At 42.0% G+C, this 6346-nt stretch overlaps 1 long non-coding RNA gene across 1 annotated transcript; it reads right to left on the reverse strand.

Moving 5' to 3' along the window:
- Positions 1-1307: 1307 nt before the first annotated feature.
- LOC106019560 (uncharacterized) lies at positions 1308-5480 on the reverse strand. The gene is made up of 4 exons (XR_001194472.5): positions 5002-5480; positions 4457-4759; positions 3973-4120; positions 1308-3529 (listed from the first exon to the last, which is right to left on the reverse strand). It is a non-coding gene; the product is annotated as an uncharacterized lncRNA (long non-coding RNA).
- Positions 5481-6346: the final 866 nt, after the last annotated feature.

Genomic DNA, 6346 nt, shown 5'->3' on the forward strand with positions numbered 1-6346 from the left:
TCCTGGTTTTGTATTAATACCACTAAAAACTTAAATCACAATAAAAAACTCTCCAGAATAGTTCAGGCTGCTGTATTCTTTGTTTACTACTGTAGCCTAGCTTGTAAAAGGAGCTCACAGGTCTGCACATTGGTATTTGGCCTTGGTAGTCCATAAGTCCTAACTTGTGAAGCTTCTATAACAGTATAACAGAACCCTGTATGTTCTGTTCCTGTTGAATATCTATCACCATTTATCTCATTGACCACACTGGTTTCTAGAAATAGTCAGGTGGCAGACAGAGCTTTGACTGTGCTTTGCTCTACATTCATCAAAACTGGTAGGAACTACTCTCTTTCACTTCTTTCAAAGCTATAAATACTAATGCAGTATTTTTCCTTTATTTTTTAATGCTTTCTCTTACTAATATTGTGATTTTAAGTTACTTTTAAATTACTTTAATTTGCACACAGCTCTTAAAGGGCTTTTGAAATGAAGAGAGCAGAGAAAATGAAACGAACCTGTGACACGAAGAGGCTCATCATCATGGACAAAGTGGCTTTAAAGGAGTAGAACACCAATCTGCTCTCTTGAACAAGCTGTCCCTGCTCCTGATGGTACTGAGTGAAGGAAAGAGAGAGAATCCTGCTCTGCAGGGTATTAGTGCTGGTTTTGTTACCTCCTGGGGCTCAAGGTTCTTCTGCAAAACCACAGGGGAATGCTATGGTGAGGCAGTGTGGGAACATGACAGGAAAGAAGTTCACTCCTCAGCTCTGAACTGCTGGCTCCAAACCATTTCTGAGATAGAGAAGATTTGATGGAGAGGGAATCAAATATTTCATTTCAAGTTCCAGTTTTCAATTGAAGGTAATTTTAAGAAATGTTCTCATTGTTATTTAATTTGAAATTGCTTTTGAAAATATCAAAGTAAAACTGAGATGAAATCAGGAAAAAATCCTCAATCTACTTTATTCCTGCCCTGAACAAACAAAAAATTGATGTGATAAAATCTTCAGCTTTCTGAAGGGTTGAAGTAACTCCCCTGTGCTCTGCTCACATCATCTCATTTCAGAAATCCCAGTGTGCATGTATCATGCAATCAAGGGACTCTGTGCAAGTGATGGAGTGGTGAGGTCTGGGAGGCAGGAGAGATAGCAGGTCTGAAAGGAGGGTGATGCACAGCTCTACCGTCAGGCACAAAGCAAGTTGGAGATGTGACACTAGTCTCAGTGAGTTTGAATTTAAAAAAAAAAAAAAAGAAAGAAAGAAAGAAAGAAAGAAAGAAAGAAAAATGGCTGAAACACAAATTATTCTGCAGAATAGCCACATTCCTGTAGGATCACATTTCTGAACTACATTAAGCAGCCAATGATCTCTTATCTGCCTTGTTTTTTAATGAGATAACTTGATGATAAACTGTACCTGCTCTTGCAGTATGGCATTTTAACATACAGCCACACTGATGTTTAACTGAAGAAAATCCTGGATCCTGACAAAACCTGTTTTAGGTAGACATAACCAGAAAATATCCTGCCCTTTATACACACAAATTAAGAGATCATTTCAGTCTTTCTAGAGGTTTCAAAAAGGTCTTTCTGCCGTGAACACTCAGTGCTTCTTACTTCCATCCTTCTCTCCTCTTGGCCTGCTTTTCTGATTGAAGTATTTGTAATGTACTTCCAGTAACACATTAAGTGAACTCACTTACATCTGTCACATATTGTTCTTTCCATCTTTCTGTCATCCCTTCCTGTTGGAAAAATATTTATCCAACTTGTTGATTCATGCAGTTATGAAGGGTAAACACCAGCATTTGAAACAGGGCACACGGGGTTTCTCCTCTCATCCGGAAAGTCTTTTATGGACAGCAGGGTAGGGATCAAAGTATGAGAAACACAGTTCAAAACAGAGTCTCTCAGATTTCTTAACATCTTCAAAACCAGAGCAAAGATTAAGACAGTAGACATTTGACGGTTTTCTTGTTATATAAGCATACAGCAGGAGTCAAGGTGCATATTAGCAGAATTTTGATACTTGTTTCAACACCGACATAAAATAGAACAGAAAAAAAAATCAGAAAAACAAAGACAGAGGACAGATGCCAAAAGAGAGACTCACTAAACTGTTTTAGAGACAATGCTAAAAAGGGTTGTTGTCCCAAAGCTCCAGCAAGTGGGTAAACTACAGGCCTCCCAATGAAGCGCTGCATTGGAGCTGTCTGAGAGTATAAGCATGCCTGAAATGGTGCTGGTATCTAAAGAGGACACAGCAGCTTCAGGTTATCTACTCCCCAGTTACACCCAGATGGATATTTTCCACTGAGGTTGACACCCGTTCCTTAGGTGAAGCTGAGGTTCAGGGCCCTCTCAGCCCAAAACAAGTGTGCACCTTACAAGATCCAGGAAAGTACCATAAGCACTGGGGTAAAAGTAAGTTCTGGGGAACAGATTTCTCCTTCTACTGCTGAACAGCTGCAGAACTCTGAAGAATTCTGTGAGTAATGCAAATCAAACCCATGGGGTCAAATCCAAGAGTGCATAAGAAAGAACACGACTGTAAAATAATGACATAGGTTGTCCATGCATTTATATTAAACATTCATTAGAATAAAAGAACAGAAATAACCCAGAGAACAAATCCCAGTTCTTTTCCTGTCAGGCTGACAAGTTCTTATCACTGCTGATGCTTATTTTGGAATTTGACAAACCAAAAAATCCACATTCTTTGACATGGAAAAATTCAAGTGAGAAGTTACAGAAAACTTTAATGGTCATAAAATGTGCAGTCTCTCAAATCTGGCTGACAGAATCACTTCAGCTGACAACTTCCTGGTCTGGATGTAACACGTTTAGAAAGAGATAGAAGGCAAATGATAGGATCTCTACAAATCAAAGCCATCCATCTCATTTCTGTGGCAAACAGTAGTTACTTCTGCAGGTCTTGGCCAGGCAGAGCCCAGGGCAGAAGGCCTCCTGCCCTTGAAAGAGGCTTCCATAAGAAGTCTGTGAGATGAACACACTGAATTGCCAGAAATACTTTGCAAGGATGTGGAATTAAACTTGTCAACTTTTATCCTTGGTTCCTTGCTACCCTATCCAGTGTTTCAAGAATTTATGTTTTGGACCTGGCACATAGTTTTGGAGGACTACTCTACACCCTCCCTAGATAACTCTATATTTTTCTTGGGATATATAATCTTAAATTTCTCCTTTCACTGAAATAAATTGTATGTCACTTTTTCCTCTCCTCCTCCATTTTTACTTTAAAAAACACTTACTGGTAGCTCACCCTTGTTGCTCAGGAGCTGGTGGGACCAGACCACAAAGCAGTGGGATGAGGCAGTGGGGCAGAGCAGTGTCTCCCCTCCACCTCCTTCTCTGCTCAGTAGTGGAAAAAAAGGTTGTAACTGGCTTCGTGGCAATCGTTTGCTGTCACCATCAGATTTAGAGCTGCTGTTGCAAACGGCCAAATGCATTCCGGGTGCAGCTTTGCTGAAAGTGGCACTTCGCCGCGCTGAGTGAATGCTGATGGATGTTCTTTAATTAAAGTGCTATAATAAAAAATACAGAACATCTGTGCCAAAGTGCTAAGTAATCTGTCTAAACAGATATCTAATTTTAAGCTCGGTCCTTTTACAGAACTATTATATAAAATTTTTCAAATAGGAAATAGAGTCCTGCTTTTCCTATGTGCATTGTATTTCTCTTTACTCAATGCAAATGTTCTCAGCCAGCATTTGCCTTTATTTGAAGTTAAGTAAGCTCTTCTCCTCCTTTGGGCTCCTAGTTAAATGGCTCTGCTGGTAAAAAACTAAAGAAATTTTTATTTTATTGTGATTTAACATCCTAGTATTTATTGCATATAAGCTACTGGAAACAAATTTACATGCAGACACAAACTTTTATGATAAACTCAGTTTGCAGAAAACATTTGGGATTGCTTGTGTTACAAGCAGTCTTTCTGAAAAGGAGACCTTTACTTGAACATACTGACCTTGTTAACCAGTCCTGCAGTGCACTGCTGCTCTCTCTTTTTAGTAGGGAGCCTGTGGGCTCCAGCACAACCTGACCGCTGACCTTGAGTACACCAAATTGCAATGTAATCCTGAGACAGCAGCCTGAGCAATTCCAACAGGTATCTTCTGCAAAAGACAGAGAAAGGTCTGATCCAAAATGAAATTAGGCACACACACACACACACACACACACACACAAAAAAAAAAAAAAAAAAAAAAAAAAAAAAAAAAAAAAAGAGAGAGAGGACATTTACTTCTAGGCATTATTGAGCTGAAACTCACAAGCCAGATTCATGGCATGCTTTGGCTGGCATTCTTTTGCTCTGTTTTCTTTATACCCATGTCTTCAGAAAGGAAGCTCTAGGATAGTATTTTCCTGCAACTAACACCTTCCCAGTTATTACCAGTTGGCAGAAATTCAACTATGCCTTCCATGTGTGGATACAAGCTTTTTCTCTTTACCTTTATCAGCTCATCTTGGGGCAAAACCCCAGCTCTGGTGGACTTCTGTGGAAAGGTCGGAGCTCTGAGAACAGCTGGTGGCTTCCCATGCCCAAGAGAGAAGGGATGCCCAGAGCAGCGAGGAGGTCTGGGTACAATTTCAGTACAGGGTTTCTGTGATAAAGCCCCCTGCTGAACATAGCTTTGGTTAAGGTTTGTCACATTCTACTGCAGTTTTCCAGAAACATGGAGAAATAAATAAATGTTTTGATTGTGCTTCCTCATGGCTGAAGCTTACTCAGCTAAAGCTTGTCACTCACTGACCTGCAGGGAGAACAACATGAAAAACATTAATAAAAAATAAAAATAAATAAAAATAAAAAGGAAAAAACACACACAAAGGAAACAAGGAAAGGGGGATGTAATCTAAGCAGGGAAGTGTTAACTTTACTTGCAAACCAAAACTATAATGTGAGGCAGTGGTGCCAAAATACATTCGCCTGCCAGTTTTTCTGTGAGACGGGTAGCTTTTTCCACAGGAAAGTGGAAATGACCCTGAAACTCACCCCAAGGCAGTGGCTGCTGGAGCTGTAATCTGTGCAGAAAGAAAAAAGGGGAAAAAAATAAAGCTGGTTATGTTCTGCAGGAAAAGTGATTTGGGGAGGGAAGGAGGAGGGGCCTGAAAAAGAGATGTAGCTTATGTGCAGTGGAAAGTTCAGAAAACACTCCGTTTCCAGAAAGAAAATAAATGGTGCGTAGGGATGACCACGGGGCGGGGACAGAGGAGCCTCAGGCAGCAGGGGCAGAGCATATGTAGATCAGGAGGGCAAAGAAACACAGATGTGGGGAAGGAGAGAAATGAGGGCAGCGGTGAGTGAATCACTGGGAGAAGTGGGGGTGGGAGAGACTGGTGGGACCAGGAAACGCGGGCGGAACTGGAAGCTGGAGGGATTTGTGCTCTCCTTTCCCTATGGGCTGACGGATCCTCGGTGCTCTGTACAGGCTGTCTTCTTCGAGACCACAGCTACTGTACATTTAAGTTACCTCAAGCACATTCTCTCCCTGCCCAAAAACTTTATGCAGGCTGGATTTTTAATTTCTCTTCTTTTGACAGAGCCCTGATCAGAACAATTCTTCAGGAATTCCCGCCTGTGGGCTGTGTGTCTCTTGGTCCTGAGCAAGTGCAGCAGGGCCGTGCTGCCATCATGGTCAGGAAGGAGTGGCTGTGCTGTATTTGCAGCCTGCAAGCAGTGTGAATTTAACTGCAGATGCACTGGTTCGATCAGGCAGTCCTTGCCTTTAACAAAGCCTGAGGTTTACTTGTTTTCATAAAATCTTCCAAGCTTTTTAGTTGAGAGGTGTGGAATTACTTCTTGCCTCTGGCTGTCCATCAGGTAGGCCCTTATCACCCCTGGGAAGGCATTACTGAGGCATTCAGCAAAAAGCAGTTCATCCACCCTAATTCTTTTCTCCTTTGAATGCTCCTGTTGCCTCAGCATGGGCATTGGTGATGCCCTCCATTTAGTCATGCTTTGTGGCTCTCCCTGTAATACAGAAAAGAAACCCCTCCAAGAAAACACCTGCTGTGCCAGGGAAACACCAGCTGACTCCTTACAGCTTTCTGCATGTGGTAGCAATAGAAAGGGGGAGCCAGGTGGGGAGAGAGCAGATGACCGGGCAGGATGGAAGAACACAGCCTCACCACCAGCTGTTGTGTCCTGGAGGCCACCTGGTCTGGTGTCCTGGCTGGGGTAGGGAAGCCCTGGCACATGAGATCAGAGTGCAAGAGCTTCCTTTTATTTATGTTTGCAGTAGCAAATGCACAAGGCAGCGAGGAGCAAGTGTTGCTGCCCGAATGTTTTCTGGAAGGCGAATGGCTTGATGGAGTGAGAGAAGGGGAGATGAGCTAAA

This window comes from Anas platyrhynchos, chromosome 2 (assembly GCF_047663525.1).
Source record: "Anas platyrhynchos isolate ZD024472 breed Pekin duck chromosome 2, IASCAAS_PekinDuck_T2T, whole genome shotgun sequence".
NCBI lineage: Eukaryota > Metazoa > Chordata > Aves > Anseriformes > Anatidae > Anas > Anas platyrhynchos.